We start from the raw sequence: 17598 nt of genomic DNA on the forward strand, positions 1-17598 counted from the left end.
GCCAATATATATTGCCCCACAGTCTCTCTAGAAGAATCTAATTATAGCCATCTGGGATGAACTCAGATGAGAAATTAGAGTTAAAGAACTTCCCTGCCATAGCCAGCTGCTTTGTTTCTGCTCTCTGCAGACCCGTATCTCTCTAAGGTTCAATTTACAAGTTTCTTGCCAGGTTTTGTTGTGGATGCTTTGTACTGCTGTTCTTCAAGTGGAGAATTAAAAGTGAAGCTTGAAGAATCCACAAATGTCTTCCAAGTGAACTTGAACACTGTCAGGGAGGGAATTCACACATGGAGAAGCCAAATAATCCATTGCTTTCAGTGACAGTGATCCCAGTAGCCCAGAAGCTCTTCCTGGAATAATAGGATGTTGTAACACCATCCTTTATACAAATGGGTTATAAATAGAATAGCTATAGAGAAATGTCTCAACAGTGCTTTAAACATCAAATAACCACAAGTCTGCATAAATAAAACATGAAAAAGAAAGTCTGGATCTGCATTCTTTTATCCGTGTATATAGCCTTGGCTCGAGTACATTGGCCTGTTACAGTCAGCAAAGAAATGCAAGTGATTGACATGTGTGAGTAAAGGGTTTGGTAGGAGAGTCTGAGTTTGTTTAAATAATGTGTTTATATCGCAAATGACTGTGTGGAACCAGAATTTAGACTGAAGACCTACAGAAACTGTAACTAATAATGAATAAACCAGCCATATAACCCTTGCCAGTCAGTCAAAAATAATGATTATTAGGTTGTCTTAATTTGTATGTGATTGCTCAGTAAGACTGAGCACTTAATTCTGTTAAAGAGATAAAGCTGTTACAGGAATATAGGACCCAAAGGATATTCATTAAAAGATATTTCCACTGTAATGCAGTAAGCAAAAATCACTGTATTCAGAGTAGCCCTGTCTCGTGACCTAATGCCTCTAGGGAAACGGCTGGCTCCTGTTCACCTTGGTGTTCATAAATGGTGATGCTGCAGTCTCTTAGGGCTCAAACCAGTTAGAAAAATACAACCCCAGATGTTGTGTAGGATGCAAAGAGAGGAAGCAGAGCTGAATTCTCATTCATTGTCAGAGAGAGAGGTGGAAACTTGTGGAAATTTTACATGTGTATGTTGTCTTGGGGGGAAAAAAAGTCTTTGCGCGCTTGGGCACAATATCAAGGTAAACCTTTCATGGGAAAATCTAGGCAAGTCCATTGAATCCTAGTTAGGAAGCACTTGACAGTTAATTGTCATGTTGACAGGAATGAATCTGTAAGAGAGCAAGTCCTTCCAAATCAACTCTCCTTGCCTCAGTGTGTGTGGTGTGAGCTGTGCATCCCAGCTCTGGGCAGGGTTCGATCACGGAGCTGTCAGCTACCTGGGCTTTTGCTTTTCTACAGGAATAACCCTTCCTGGGCTTTGGGTTAGGTCTTTATTAATGACATATCCTGGTTTCATACTGGGAAACAGTGTCTTAAAATGCTAGACCATAGCACTGTAGTCTTGTTATCTATAGAAAAACTAATTTAAGTAACTTTACTGGTTTCTTGATGAGTATAAAAAATATTTTCTTTGTCCGCTCAGAGCATTTGCAGTCAGATTTAAGGCTATGAATGATACTTGTTTGATTCAAAAGATGGTGTTGTTAACATTGTAAAGCACTCCTGAGCATGTCTGAGTTTTTATTATAAAATAATATAAACAGTACGTGTATACAGTACACCTGATGGTATGGAGTAACAAACCAGCACTGGCAGCACTCATCTGCAGTGTCTTCACCCGTTGTCAAATTCTAGCAGTTGAAAACCTGCTTTTAGGGCCTTAAAAGTTCTGAGTTTGGCTTAAAAATAATATTTTAATATTACTTTCTGCCTTTTTTTTAATGCAAATAATATGTAGCTGCATATGCTTTCTTTAGGTGCATGTGGATGAATGAACGTTAATGCATGAATGTGAGTTCAGAAAAGCCGTTGGAATAGGTGCACATCTTGGCTACACAGTAAAGAATGTAAGAACATCAGTGGTATAATTAGTAAAGCAATAATATTGTGAAGAACATCCTTATTTCACTTACTTTCTTCGTGAATAGTGCTTTGCTTTCTTTTCTGCTATGAGAATTATCTTAAGACTCTTGCTGAATTTTCCTTGCTGTGTTGCTGAGTTTTTTTTTTTTTTTTTTTTTCCTGCAATGACTAATAAAAGACATCCTTGAAGTTCATGGGAGAGGGGGAAAAAAAGGAAGCAAAATGAGGCTGTTACTGCCTGGGAAATCATTTTGCAATGGATAAAAGGTCACGGTATTTTTTTGTCAGTGGATTTTCCTGTTGGGAGTATTTATCATCTATAAAGTGCTGCATCTGCGACCTTTGTGAGTATTTTATCAATAACAAAGAACTGAATAATTCTACCATTTTTGAAAAACCACTCATCTATATTTAAACAGTACAGAGGAAAAACTCTTTGGGATGAGAGCTCTGTAAGCAAGTTGCATGCAGTAAATGCTGCTGCTTATTGCCATTAATAACTTAACTTGCTGCATTTGGTCGAAGAGGCAGCAAGGTGCAAATGATCTCTTTGTTTTATTAGCTAATTAATTCAGGTTTATGTAAGCTGTTTTATGAGTGTTTGTCAGTCATCAGGACACAGGCTCAGGGAGCACTGCAGAGCCGGGGTGGGACGCAGGACACCTCCTGTGGGCTGTGTGGTGCGGTTCCTGCCTGTGGGATTGCCTCGTGCCCCATGTCCTCCCTCTGACTTCAGCAAAGGTGAAGGAGATTGAATCCAACTGGTGTCACATCCTCAGGGAAAAAACCCTTATTCAGGCCAAATGCTGCTTCCACTGCTGCGTATATTTTGGTGGATCATTTCCACAGAAAGTGTTTTATTTTTCCTAATTGTATTTTATTTTTTTATTCAGTGCAGTTCATTCAGATGATGCACGTTTGCTATGTTGTCTTCTCCCCTGGGGCATCAAGACAATTTGAATCTGGATGGAAAGCCTGAGTGTTTTTGCTCATACCATTAAGTAATGGCATTGCACACCAGAACTTAAATTTCAAAAAGAAAAACTTCAGTGAATCTGAAAGGGTCTGCATGAGATACAGAACATGTTAGGAGCATCCAGTGGGATTTGATTTGAGACATGTCACTAGTCAGAGCAGGCAATTGACAGGGTTACTTGACTTTACTTTGGGGGAAAATAACTTGGTCCTAATAAGTGTGTTTTGAAAGTCAAAACATGTTTGTATAAGGGGAGGACTACTGTGGAAGAATAATTAAAAGACTGCTTGTATTATTAATAATCTGATTAAACAGCAATGAACACTCAACTGGTTTCTAATTCTAAGATTAATTGCACTGGGTTAGCTAATTAGCAGGCATTGAATAAACCTGTGAGAATGACTTGTTTTTTGAAACTTTTATCAGAGGCAAAGCTGAGGCAGGATCCCAGGCTCATTAGCAGTGTAAATAGACCCAGCCGCTGTGCTTCAGCCAGCCGGGCAGCAGCACTCAGCTGCTCTTCAGTTATCACAGGAATTGTCATAAATGTAAGAGAAGCCCATTTTTCTTAATGAGATAATGTAGTCTAACAGTATGTGCTGTGGTATTTAATGGTAAGGCAGGTAGGTGTGATAGTAGGAATTAATGGCACGGCAGTTTGGGGGGAAGGGGGTATTGCTCACACTAGTGTATGCACAGGGACTTGGTGATGATTAAAGGCTGTGCAGTCTTAATTTTTTTTTTTTTTTTTTTTTTTTTTTTTTTTTTGTGGTTTCTTGAAGTGCTTTTTCTTCCTCCTACCTGCTATTGTCTGTTTTGGTATTTGGGTTGTTGAGATGCAATGCTGTAGGATGGGACTTGTATGGGAGCAAACTGGGAAGGGGAGCTGCTGTGCAGGGGGCTGATGTGCAGGGGGTACAGGAGTGTATGAGGGGATTTTTTTATTTGATGTGACTTGTATTGTGAGGGGAATGTCAATATGTCCATAAGCGTGTTCTAGTGTTATGTGTATAATGGTACGTGCCTGGAGCTGTTACCTTTAGCACAGTTTTTTTTGGAGTTTTCTTTCTCTGTGCAATAAATGCCCATATATATGCTTTATCTATAGAATCAGTATAACTAAGAGAAAAGATGAGACTAGTATTTAAAACATCAGATTTCTTGGTTTTCTAGGTTGTGTTGAGGAAAAAAAAGTGTTTTCTTGGCTTGGGTAGCAGACTTTGATCTCAAGTGGGTTTCATAGCTGTGTAAGGTGGCACAGGGAGGTGGCCCTGCATAAGGACTCTCTAGGGGAAAAAGACTGTTGTAGAAGCTGGAGGAAGAGAGAAGGTAGGGCAGTTGAAGATAAAGTCCCATTGTGAGGGGTGTAGGGAGCTCTGTGGAGATGAGACTAAGGCTCTAGAGATGGATAAGGCTCATCTGCTAATGAAAAATGTTTCTGGATGGTATCTTGCTGTGACAGCTTGTGCTCAGTTACTCCCTTCCAACAGCTCTGACACCCTCATGTGGGTGCTGAAGCTGGACTGGATCCTGCACCTAGTATCTCTTCACACGGGCTTTGAAGATAGGTGAAATGAACATGTGAGGGTGGCTTTGGGGACCCAGCAGGGGCAGCATAGCTCAGCTTGTTCTCAGGGAAACATCAGCTTCAAAGAGGAACTGCAGCCTTCCTAAACCTGGGCTGCAGGCATGAAGACAGAACACACGTATTAAACAACAACAACAACAAAAGTCTAAAGAACTGTTATTGTTTAATCTTATTCTGTAGAAACAGAGACTACAACTTGATTAATTTTTCAATGTGCCTATAAAAAAAAGTTCTTAACCATTTTGGTGGAATCCTAAAATTTAAGCCTTATCCGTCTTTGGAGTCTGTGTCATCTCCATAAAGCTCTCTACACCCCTCACCATGTGATTTTAGTTACAACTTCCCTAAGACCTCTCTTTCTCAAGTTCTTTTAGATATTTGCTATTGCAGGTGAGAAAATACAGCAAAATAACCTTTGGCATGTGTGCTGAAATAAACAAAACAAAAAGTTGCTAACCTTCTGTCATTTCCGCTTCTGTATTCCTCTAGCACTTTTGTGACTGAGTTTCAAATGATTAACGCTTCCAGAAAAATCAAGGTTATGTGAATGAGCAATATTTTTGTGGCAGTATCTGTAAGAGCACTGTTTTGTTGGTATAGTGTGTTTCTGTGTGCATTTAAGCAACTTAATATCCTAACAGAAAGATATCCAAGCAACCCTTGTTCATTCAGTGCTCTTTATATTTGAATTTTGTCTTTAATTTTAAGCCCTTTATGAAAAGAACAGTTAACTCCTCTGACTGTGCAGTGCCTGAAGTCACAGATGTCTGCTTTTTGGGTCACAGAGGTGTCCCTGTGACGTCTGTATTGCTGTTGTTTTGGAAGGACCTGCACAGTTGCTAATTTGGGAACATAAACACTGTCGTGTGACTTATGGATAATGACAGTTAATGTGCATTAAACTCTGAAATTTTTATATTTTATTTACTGATTTAAAATAGCATGATTCAGACAGATTTGAGGGTGAGTTAGAAGCCAAGGTTCACCCAATACAGATATGAAATGGACATTCTGGTCTGCAAAGGCTGGTGAGTCTGAATTGTCCCTTCTCACCCTGTCATTGAATTGACTCTGTTATATAAAATTATAAGTGATTTTGTGATGCCTGGAATTTAGCTGGATGCTCTATAGGAACTATGGTACAGGCGATGTGGTTGAAATAGCTGCAGAATGGGAAATAATGAAATAAAATTGCTGTAGTCAAAAAGAAAGACACATTTCATAGCATTCTAGTGACAGTGGAGTGCAAACAAGAAAAAAAAAAAGAGCGATTTGAGATAAAATGTCAGAAACTGAAAGTCAAAAAGTGACCCTCCCAAACCTGTTTAGTACTGTTTGACACAACCTATTGTTTAATCTCACTTGTCAGTGTTGCAAAACACATTTTCAGGCATCTTGAGATGCTTGTCATCTTGAAGCAGCATCTCTTGCAATGTTTTGTTTTTTTTTTTTGGCAAATGAGTCACAGAAGTAATTAAGAAAATGAGTCAGTTCTATTACTAGCCAAACAGAAAATTGTCAAGGAAACAGTATGAACTTAAACTTTTAAGAAATAATTTCGGAATTCTCAGGCTGTCATTAAGGCCCCACCATCTGACTGCTTTTGATGGTAGACTTCCACTGGTAGTGATTGCTCTGGCTTTGGGTTACTTTATATTAGATATTTGAAAGATTCTGTGTCTAAAATAAATCAGAAAACTTAACACAAGTATCTAACTGTGGAAGCACAGCAATCTGAAGAGGCCAGAAGTGACTTTGTCTTCATCTGACCGGTGATGGCAATCGAGGTTAATGCAATAGTTACCTGGGTAAATAAGAGCTCACTTCTCTGCCATAAGTAACTTTGGATGTTTTCTCTTTCTTTACTACTACTTCCATGAAATAGTACTGAGCTTCCCCTTTCTTGGACCTGCCCCTCCATCACTTCTCAGCTATCCTGATTTTTTTTTTTTCCTCCTCGTACCCACGTGCTTCAGGTGAAGCAACGTCTGAGCACGTATAGGATGAATCAAAATTGTACAGCTCTTAATTTCTACCCGAGTGTAGAAGAAAAGAAATGGAACATATAGATAGAACAGCAGTTGCTGCTGTATCTATGTTGAATTCTTTGCATTTGTGGACTCATGAAGTCTGGGTAGATGGCTGTTTTTTAGACAAAATGATTTGCATTGCATCTAATCAGTGTTAACTGTTTTGAATGAAAATGGGATTGTAGTATTGTTTACTTGAAAACTCTGGAGACAGCCCAGCTACAAGGAAGTACTTAAATTCCCTCCTCTCCTCTCCCCATGGGATTATTTAGTGCTTAGTGTCTCAGAAGCATAACAGAATATTTCTTACCATAAATTTTAATGGGGCGGTACAGTAAAATATGAAAATGTCAATACATGTTTTCTAAATATTTAACATAATTCTCTTGCTTAATTTAGATCACATCCACAGTTCCCTTGAAACAAATTTAAAGTTTTACAAAGTACAATGTAAACTGTACAAACAGGTTTGTGTACTGACACTACTGAATAAGGAAAAATTAGTCAGTTTCCAAATTAAAATTCAAGGATTTTTTTCATGTGCCAAACCAGATAAAAGAACTAAAAAGTTACAGAGGAGCTGTAAATGTTTTATTAATGTTTTGGCTTTGCTTTACCAATAATGTTTTTATTGTTTTCTTCTCTTCATTCTGTATACATTATTTTTCTTTTGTAGTTTTGTTGACAGCTCTTAAAATTAAAACAGAAAATTTAATCTGGGTCTGCATACACTGGGAATTTTAGTTCACAGGCTTTAATCTCACAATTTTTCCTCCTTTGCAAATTATTTCTTTAGGTGGGAGCCAACATATGACTTTGCTATAATGGGAAGAGCTGTGCAATAAGAGATTGGAAGGAGAGAGGAGAAGGCAGGTGTTGAGGTCTTCTCTTCAGTCAGGTTAGAAGAGTTGAGGCAGTATAAGAACGAGGAAATTGTACTTTTTTTCTCCTGCTAATATGTCTGTAGGAGTGTTGGGACTGCTTCCTACCTCTGCATGCCTGTTGGGATTCTGGGCATCTCAAAATCCAACAGTTCCTCCAGCCCTTCCCAATGTTCCCGTTCAGCCAGGTTTGTGCTGCTTAAGAGCTCTGCAGTTCCTGTGGAGGAGGGCTCTGTTTAGGGCCATCTAGTTTATGAATCCTGTTTTGCCGTGCTCAGTTTTGCTCCTTTTACCTGGTGTGTTAAACAATCAGTGGGTTGTAATGCCAAAAAGGTTCTGTGAGTCTTAGTTTTCTCCAAAAACTGCAATAATCACTGACAGTTCACAGGGGTTGTTACTTTTATCCTTCCCAAAGGTAATAAAATCTACCAAAATGTGGTGCTAATCCTGTGAGTTTTGCATTAATTACATAAATAAAAAGAGGATTGATTGACGTCCCTTATTTATTCAATAATAAGCAATAGGGGATAGGGTTATCCTGTGGTAATGAGACCCTGTGGTGTTATACAATTCATCATATAGATTAGTTCCTTGAATTCCAGAATAAAATTAACTAGAGCCCTTCCCAATGCTTCCCACTTTAGGATTTTGCTGCAGCAAAACGTCTATTGCATGGCTTGGTCTTTGGGGTCTTTCTCCACATGTTTATAGAGATAGCATACTTTATACACAGGCATGTTTGTATTCCTTCTATTTTTTTCATCATAGCAGGAACACTGAGTTTGGTTTGTATCCTATTTACTTTAAATTTTCAGTTGTAACTTTGCCTGGAGCCTCAGTGCATTAAGCTCTCCTTGCCAAAGAGATCATGAGAGCGTTGAGTCAGATTTTAAAATAGCAAGCACCAGAACCCCGTCCGTGCTCCTCTTTTTCTTGGTTTCATCTTCTTCCCTTACACTCCCAGTTACTCTGCCTTATTCTGGATGCCTGTCAGACTGATATACCTGCAAAAAGCAGAATTTCCTCCACCGTGCTTTTATTTTGAGGTGCCTAAACTGCAGAAGTACAAAATGTCCTCAGTCAGCTCCTTTGATCTCCCAAACGCTCTGGGCGCTGGGAGCTTTCAGCTGCGCTCTGCACCACCTCTTCTCTGCAGTGCAGTTCACAACCAAGTGGTAAATTCCACTTAATACGAAACAATAATCTAAGACCTTAAAAATACAATGCACTTGATTTTTTTTTTTAGTATTTTAAATAAGAATTTTTGCACTAGGTATTCACTATTCATACGCTGCAGCTTGAGGCTTACTTACTATTTACTATGCAGTCATTTCTTTTCCTGGTTTATTTAAGAAACATTAAACCCCCCTAGATCAGCACCTATCCACCAACAGTTTAACTTGTTAGAAATAAATTTGCCCTCCCTAACAGCCTGTCCCTTAGAAAACTTTGGGAGGATGCATATCCCTTAAACATCCACAAGTCTGGCTCTCCTTAGCAGGGAGGATTACAGTGGTGAAAATTCCCTGCCTCCTCCATCCCAGGCAAATACTGTCCAGAGGAGCCCTTGGGAGATGAGGTCCCAGTGATCAGGACTAGTTACAAAGCATGTTTAAGTGATCCCAGTGTGAAACCTGATCTCAAGATGGAAATCATCATAATTCCTTCTGCCCTCTAACATGGAGGCAAGTATGGCTCGCTATTTTTACCTTCTCCCCAGCACTCCGCTGCAGCCCTCAAGGGCAGAGTTTAATGGCAATCTTTATGACCCTTGTCAAAACTCATACTTTTAAAACAATGGGAGGAGAATTACCGGGGGAATGTAGGTCTGGTGTGGGGCAATTTAACTTTCTGGCTAGAAGGAAAATCCAGGACACTTAAAAATATAAACCAATTTCTACCGGTTATTTTTCACTTTAAGACAGTAAGGCAGCTTGTAAAGCCTATCAAATGCCTGATGTGAGCTCTAATGAGTTTTAACCTTGCTTTTTGCACAAAAAGCTTTGCAGACTTCCTGTGCTTGTTGAAAAATGTGGTATTTATGGATGCACAGATTGTTTCAAAACCACTCTTTAAAATCCCTGTGGACACCAGCACTGCTAATATTTATGTGCTAGCATTTGAATCTTCCTAGAAATGCAGTTTTCAGCTCCATTTTTTTTTACTTCCTACAATATTCAAGAGGTGAGTTAACCTGTGACTGCATCAGAAAGAGGCTACCATCAGGAAGATGTTGTTTTCTCTTGGTGGCCCACAGTTCTCTGATGTCCTCCTAGAATTCAGATAGGAGGAAATAGCTTTGTTCCCTCTGACTAGGAATTCCAGAAAGATAGATGGACCTGAGCACAATGTCATACATTTAAAAATGCTGGAAGACTGATTTAGTACTTGCTGACAACTTGGGTACACACTATAATCTTGCTTCAGACATTGTCTAGAACAGTGCTGTCAAAATACTGTTTGGAAAGTCACTCTTCGGGCAGCCTCAGTGACAAACTTCGGAATTAAAATCCCATATGGTGTGATAAGTTTCTTTTTAAAGAGCTGAACGCGGGAGGTATCACCATGAGCTGTGACCGTGCCATTTTTTTTTTTTTCCGTTTTGGAGGTAATGGGTATGTGGCGTTACATAGCATCAGTAAATAACATGCAATACTAAGTGTTGAATGTAAACTAGAGTCATCCCCAAGCATATGCTCGTGGGTTTTGTTGTTGTTTTGTTATTTACTAAAAAAAAAAAAAAGTCTGCTGCCTGTCCCCAGGGGCTGGATTTAAAAGAGGAAAGCCAGCTTTCTTCCTGTTGGAGACAAATGCCCTGCACATGCTGCAGACATGCAGAAGCAGGTTGTATGGGGACAGAGGAAATCAGCCTAGGAGGCTGAATTGTGGTCAGGGAGGGAGGGAGATACTAAAGGAGCATTTGGACTGTGTGACTGTGGCTAAGGTGATTATTAATAAGTAGAGATTGTGCCTTACTTTCTGGATGAATTAGTTCCTCCAAGTAAGAAGGTATCTTTCTCCAGCTGGAGGGAAATTGTGGCCTCAGGACAAGAGTCACAGAATGGATTTCAGTAGGGATGGAAGGAAGAAAGAGCATTTATCTGAAACAAACCCCTTTAATTTCTGTTTATATCCTCTATATGTATGCTATTACAGGTACCTGACGAGATGGTTCCTCTCTTGGATGAACATTAGAAAGTCTGGCCTCATCTTTTTTTCTTTACTGTTTCCCTGATTAAATTGCAAATATTCAGAATCACCTTGTATCTCAAGTATGAAAGATCAGTTCAGTTTGCTTTTTTTAAGCCATATCTTTCAGCATTTGAGCACTATTTACATAGCCTTAATCGTAGATTTAAGTTGCAGCATAGTATAATGCCAATTTCCCTACCATCACTCTTCATACCCTGCAGAACTTCCTGCATTTTGGCCATCTGCTAAATTAGAGACAGAGAAAAGGAGCAAACACCTGAACCAAGCCAGACTGATCAGAATCTTAAAGTACGTTCAAATTGTCCAGTTGCAAACTGAACCCCCCTATATGCATATTTACTTGGTGGGAACATACCTATGAGCAACTTTTACACTGTCTGAGCAAAGTCCTTCCCCTTCTGCCTACTGTCCACCTATTTTGAGTGCAATAACACAGACTGTCTAGCCATGACCTCTCTTTTATTTGAATTAACAGGGAGATGGCCTATGTAGAGATGTGGAAATAGCAGCACACACCTTGTAAATGTGGGTCGGCTCCTGGTTAGATCCTCGGTGATACATACGCCTTTCTTCTTGTTTTCTGTGTGCTTACATGACTAGAGTAGGAAAAGTTGTTGTGGAGGAATAAATAAAATTCACAGTGCTCTGTTTCTGTAATCTTGGCTGTGTCATGCAGGAGAATGAGCAGGAACTGGACACGCTTCCTTGGTAGGCGTTGCTCTGAATGCACACAGCACAGGCTTTCCCCAGTAAACCCAGGCTGTAATGTTGCTCCCTCCAATTCCAAATTCCAATAAAGAAGCCTGTTTCCTTGGGTGTTATGTGACCGCATTGCCTAGTGATTAATGCAGCATGGCACCCCTTGATGTGCCCTCCTGCCGTGGGAGTGGAGCGAAGCATCCTTACATCTGGTAGCCATGCTTCAGCTCCTGTGGGGGAGATGGCATTTGCCTGCTGCAAGGGTTCAGAGGGCCTGAGCAGGTTTAATTTAATAGAGGTTACGATGCAGGGTTTTGAGATGTGTAGCACTGTATTATTTTGAAGTATTTAAAAAAAAAAACAAACAGATGTTTAAACTTTATAAGTGCTAACGTATAAAGCACCAATTAAAAAAAACAACCAAACAAAAAGTATAGCGTTAAAAAATTCTTCAGCTGGGGAAAAGGTAGCAGTCTTCTAATCTACCTTTTTTTTTTTTTTTTTTTTTTATTATTTGTAGCAGTGATCTCTTTTCTAATTGTTAATTATATATCTTAATTATCTTAGTTTTTACTAAAAGAAAACACTGTTATTTTTCCTTGTGAGAGGGAGAGATTTTTTTTTTCTAACCTGCAAGCAATGAGAGCAATATGGTGTTTATTCAACATGTAGAGGCAGGAAGAAAAATCAAGAACAAAATAAGCAGTCAAAAACTCAGCTATGAGGCTTACCATTACCAATAAAATTTTACCTTGTATATAAAAGCATGTGTGAGTCTTTCAGGTCAAATCCAACACACTTTTTTTTGTGCTTTATTAGTTTCTTTGATGTCAAAGGGACTAACTCGAGCTGTTGAAAATAAAGTATGAATTACCTCTTTGTGTAATGAAATATAATTTATTATTTCCAGAAGCTCCATCAATTCTGTATATCCTTGGGCAAGTCTGATATTTTGAGATGCTCGGAAGACCAATAAGCAACCTGTATTTTCACTGCTGGCCTAGCTGAGTCTATAACCTACAAAAACTATACCCAAGGACTCCTGTTGAATATCTTTTCTGCTCTGTTGCTATTTACTTCTGATTACTTGTAATATTATAGATTTATTCTGGATGTGAGTGCCAGTTGCAAGACAAGATATTGATTCAGAATACCTGGTAATAGAACAGTAATTGCTTTGCTTTAAAATTAAGTGACCATACTCATTTTAGAATCTATAGTATTTCATCATTTCTAGTAGTATCTCATGATATGAAATAGAAGAGAATCCACACCCAGTAACCCTCACAGAATCAATAGTTCATGTTGTATTTCATGAACAAATGACAATTATGAAAACTCTTTTTACCAGAAGTGCATCTGATTTAAACAAATGTTTCCTTTCCAGGGGGTGGGAAGAAACAAACAAACAAACAAAAAAAAAGCAAAATGTACCTTTTGAATTATTTGTAGATACTTGCATATAGATATTAATAGAAACTATTTTAATTTTTGTTCATATAATTCTGCATCAGTTTTATATTACATTAATAAAATGACTTCAAATTAAATATACTCTATAGGTTCTTATGAATACAAATGCAATACAAAAGAAATAGTCTTCAGTAAATAATAGGTTTTGATCTCCATTAGCATATTTAATAAGTAGAGAGAGAGGAGAAAAAAGCACTGCTTCCAGTACTGATTTACTATATTATGTTGGAAATGGGGTCTGGCGTATTTCTGTTTTCCAAGATTAAATTCCCTGTGGCATGTAAATGTATTTTCTAAATTGTGAAGTCACTTGCATTTTTAAAAACATCTGTTTATGAATATTGTTGTAATAATAATTACTATTTACAAAGTTTTGATAAGGAGAGTGAAATTTTAAATGAAAAACACTGGAGGGAATGGATTTTTACCTTCTGGTCATTACTGCCACAACTTATTCTTCTGCAGTCTGTCAGTTCACTTTTCCCCCTTCTTATTTTATCTCCCCCTTAAGTGCATGTTTCCTTTCTCATTTGTTTGTTTTTTGCCTCTTACCAGGCGCATGAAAAAACGAGACTGAGGCTACTGTATTACAAGGTCTTGCTTGAGATGGGATGAGTGAAAGGATTTATTGAGGGACTTTCACATTCAAAAAGATTAACTTGAACTTCCATAAATTTGGAGGAATGGGGAACCTGGTGTGACTGCTAGTGACAACGTACTCACGTGGTGAGTATGGAATCACCACCAAATATGTACCAGTTTACAATAAATTCAGTCAGGAATCCTATCCTCTGGTTCAGAACCATGAAAAAAGAGTTGGCCACATAGTTTTGGGAAAAAATATCTAATAATTGGTCTTGATGTTCAAAGGAAGAAACAATAATTAAGTAGCTTAAAGTGTTTTTCTCTTCCAGCTCCATTTATCTCTGTAGTGGAGCTGAGGAGGGCTTTACAAAAGATGCCCTGAATGAACAAGTGGAAAAAAAACTCATTATGTTTTAACACCTTGAAGGAGCTGTGCTTTTTACAGTACAACCATTCTTTTTTCAGACCCTCTAGCATCTTAATAAATTAAAGACCACAGTGCTGAAACCAATTCATGCAAAGGCTACTTTAAAGTGTTTTTGCAGTGCAAAAAAACGTATCTTTAAAGTCGCTATAAAGGGGTTTTTGTCTACATGTAAATCAGCCCCAGTGTATCATGACAATTCCCTGACGTTTTGAATGTTTTTAATTCTGTGGGCACTGGATCTGAGCTTTCTGGAAGTAATGGTAAGAATAACAGGAGGAAAAGTTACTTTGGGTTCGTTATCCCCAGGGGGGAGAGTAATGCTTTTGTCTTTTACATCATACATATGACTTTTATACCACGTTTGTTTTGGTTGTAGTCGAATATCCTACATTAGTTAGTTCATTGAGCAATGTTAGCATCAAGATTGTATTTTTTTTCTTCTTTCATTTTCTTGTTATCAGAGTTGGTTGGTGAAATGTTTTTCTTGCTTTTTAGATACTACATTTTCACAGCTCCTGGAAAAAATAGGCTTAAAGGAGTGTATATCTTATCCAGAACAGAAAGGACATGTTTGGATTTGCCTTTCCAACTGTACAGGTTTATTTTAGACTTTTGGACTCTGGCCCTAGTAGTGTCCCAAATTTTCCCAGAAATTTCCAGATTTTTTTTCCATACAGAAAATTTGTCTTGAATAGAAATATTTCATCTGCTTCATAGAGCTAAAGAACTTTTGTTGTTGTTGCTTATATATGTATTTTCATCCACCTAACCTGGAGGGATATAAATGGGAATGGAGATTGAAAGGAACACTTCATTCTTTTTATTCTCCAGCAGGCTAAAATATTAACATAAACTTTTAAAACTATACTCATTAGCTTTCAGCAGGACAAACTCTTTCTGAACTGCACAGAGTGCTTTGGGGCAGCCACAGAGAGGTGGCAAGAGGTCCTGCAAAATCACTGACTGTCCTTTGGCTGGGAAGAGTATCAATGGCTGAATGGGGCCTTGGAAGGAAATGTGTAATTTCCACGTTATCAAGCTTAAAGTTGTTCAGAAAGCCTCTAGATTATGCTGATTGCTTCAATTTTTATTATTAATTTAAGAAAACAAATGCCAAATTATTGACGTTCTTGTAGAACTGAAGTTGGGATTTTGCATAGTTTACAAGGAGAGGAGTAGCAGTCACGTTGTAATCCCGTTGCAAGAGGGCTCATTACTTGTAGCTAGTGCCTCCCATTCACTTTACAGATGATGCCATTTGTTTGCAGAATAGAATTGCTTGAAAAACTTGGCAACATTATCACCCTATCATATTTCCTCGTGTATTCTGTATTGCTTAGTGTCTGAGCATCACTAACTTGCCTCCTTTTTTTTTTTATTCTTTCTGGTTACTGCAGCTGTGATAGCAGGAAGCCCCAGGCTAAGCATTGCTAACAGCAAGAATGCTTTTAAGGCTGCTTCAGGAGTAGACAAGTGCCATGCATGGCATGTGTATATGTTATCCCCTCCTCAGACTTTCTGTTGCTCGTTCTGCTTCTTCTGGAGGAGAGTTTCACTCCTGGCAGCCTTCCTCTGCAATCTAAAACACCGTCTTTGAGCTCCTCTTGCCCTGAGACAACGGGGAGCCCTGTCAGCACTAGAGGAATCAAGCATTTCTGGAGAAAGTAAGAAAAACCCTGACAATAAAAAGAAGATCTAGCAGGAGAAATAAATTGAGATAGTGGTGGAAAGAGGAGGAGGAGTGTGAAGAGAACATATAAAGGCAGAAGAAGAGAGAGGATCAAAAGGGAGGGGAGATGAAAAGCAAGAGCAGAACTGTAGGGGAGAGAACAAGGAAAGCACTGCAGCAGCAACAAAAAGCTTAGAGAATAAATAAATAAATAAAAAGGTCCACAAAAAAACACACAATGTTGGTATGTTCAAAATTGACTTTTCTTTAGCTCTGCGGTGCAACAGTATGCCCAAACTTAGTTTTCGGATCTACATAGTGGGAAAGCAACAATCTAACAATCTTGGCTATTATTTTAATACGAAGTGCCAAGATTGACAGTGAGACTTTCCCCTATGCAATGGTAGATGTCTTGTCTCCTTTGGGGACAAAAGACTATACTTTCCTTTGTGAGGTCTATACTTACATCCTGAAGCTACTCTGCCTTGCAGAAATAATGTGTAACCAGATGTATAAGCTGTGTCACACACAACCTGCAGTCAATTCCTGCCTGCTCACATTTGCCCAAGAAAAAGATAAATATTCCTTTGAAAGCAACAGAGAGATTGTGTATCTGCCTTTTTGTATTACCTTTAAGAGTAAGAAGATAAGTGGTGTGTTATTTTTTGTCTTTTAAAGTGCCATTTAACTTTCCCAAGCAGCTGATTACATATTAGGAATGCAAGGACAGGAGGGTGCTTTTTGTCTTATCTCTATGATTTATTGTTGAACTCTCAAACCATTGGATTCAGCCACCTGAAACCCTCACTCACCTTAACAGAACTGAAAAGTGCTTATGATTTTGATGTATTCTAAAAATATGTTTTTTTTTTTTTTTTTTAATGGAGCACAAACTTAGTATAATGGCTTTCAGATCCCTAAGGAGAAGTTTTTCCAGCCTGATTCGCCTATTGATATTGTAAGATAATATATTTTCCCTTATGGTTTTAAAGCCCAGGTTCTCAAAATCTGAGCTTAAAAGAAATTCATCTGGAACTTGAGAGTTAGTCTATAAGGAAGTCATGTTTGTAAGGTGCTGAGACAGATGCCTGCAGACTGCACAGTCTGTATCCAATGGAAAACAGCACCTTCATATTAGCAATGCTGGAACAGAGTATATCTAATATGTAGTTTTATAAATGTTTGATTTCTACTTTTTTTTGAGCAACATTTGTTTTATGTCTGCTTCCCTAAGGTAATGGACATGGCACTGTGTGATTCATCACAATATGGCATGACAAGAAAAATACCTCAAAGATACAATATGGTTATCAGAAAAATATGGGCCTTTTTGATATTAAAAACATATAAGGACGTAGTCTAGAGACGTAAATTCACGTTACTCCTATTGGGACTAAATGTCATTTCTGTTTGGATAAGAAGTGAAGAGTGTAAGTGCTTTAAATTGTCAGTGAAACCACATGATTTATCATGGTCTGCTGACTGAAATCACCTCCTTCGGATCTGCGGGTAGTGTTTAACCACCAGCATAAACAAATACAGGGCTGAACACTGCTGTCTGCACTCTGGAGGGGAGAAGGACTCTGAGGTTTGGAGATGCTGCTGTACCCCAGTTCAGGCTCCTGCTCATAGGGAATTCCCTGCAGCTTGTATGTGGCTGGGCCACTGCTATTTCCTATATGAAAGTATTGCTACGCTGTCTGGGAGCTGCTCTGCAGCTAACAGAGCTCCTCCAACTAATCAGAAGTCACCTTGCTCTCCACAGCAATGTTCCCTGCTATTTTGGGGAACATCACAGTAGGTGTTTCCCTGTTGTAGTACCAGACACTTCATGTTCCTGCTCCTCAACAAGATGGCAAGAGAAATCAAGGGGAAACGGTTCAGGGGTTGAAATAAAGACAGGGAGGTTGGTTACTGTTGCGAGCAGAACAGACTTGACAAGGGGAAAATTAAAATACTTTATTGCCATTAAAGTAATAGTTGGATGGTAAGAAACACAAACAAAATCTTAAGCACCCTTAAAAGAAAGGGGGTGACCGTTTCT

The 17598-nt window shown here is 38.6% G+C and overlaps 1 long non-coding RNA gene across 3 annotated transcripts; it reads left to right on the forward strand.

Moving 5' to 3' along the window:
- The first annotated feature begins 2632 nt into the window (after window positions 1–2632).
- LOC106017882 (uncharacterized) lies at window positions 2633–16746 on the forward strand. 3 transcript variants are annotated; one of them, XR_002403354.4, is made up of 3 exons: window positions 2633–2754; window positions 13429–13599; window positions 15283–16746. It is a non-coding gene; the product is annotated as an uncharacterized lncRNA (long non-coding RNA). The 3 variants fall into 3 exon arrangements; XR_001191625.5 differs by lacking the exon at window positions 2633–2754 and adding an exon at window positions 3429–3537; XR_001191626.5 differs by lacking the exon at window positions 2633–2754 and adding an exon at window positions 3494–3612.
- Window positions 16747–17598: the final 852 nt, after the last annotated feature.

The sequence above is a fragment of the Anas platyrhynchos genome, chromosome 10, assembly GCF_047663525.1.
Source record: "Anas platyrhynchos isolate ZD024472 breed Pekin duck chromosome 10, IASCAAS_PekinDuck_T2T, whole genome shotgun sequence".
Classification (NCBI taxonomy): Eukaryota; Metazoa; Chordata; class Aves; order Anseriformes; family Anatidae; genus Anas; species Anas platyrhynchos.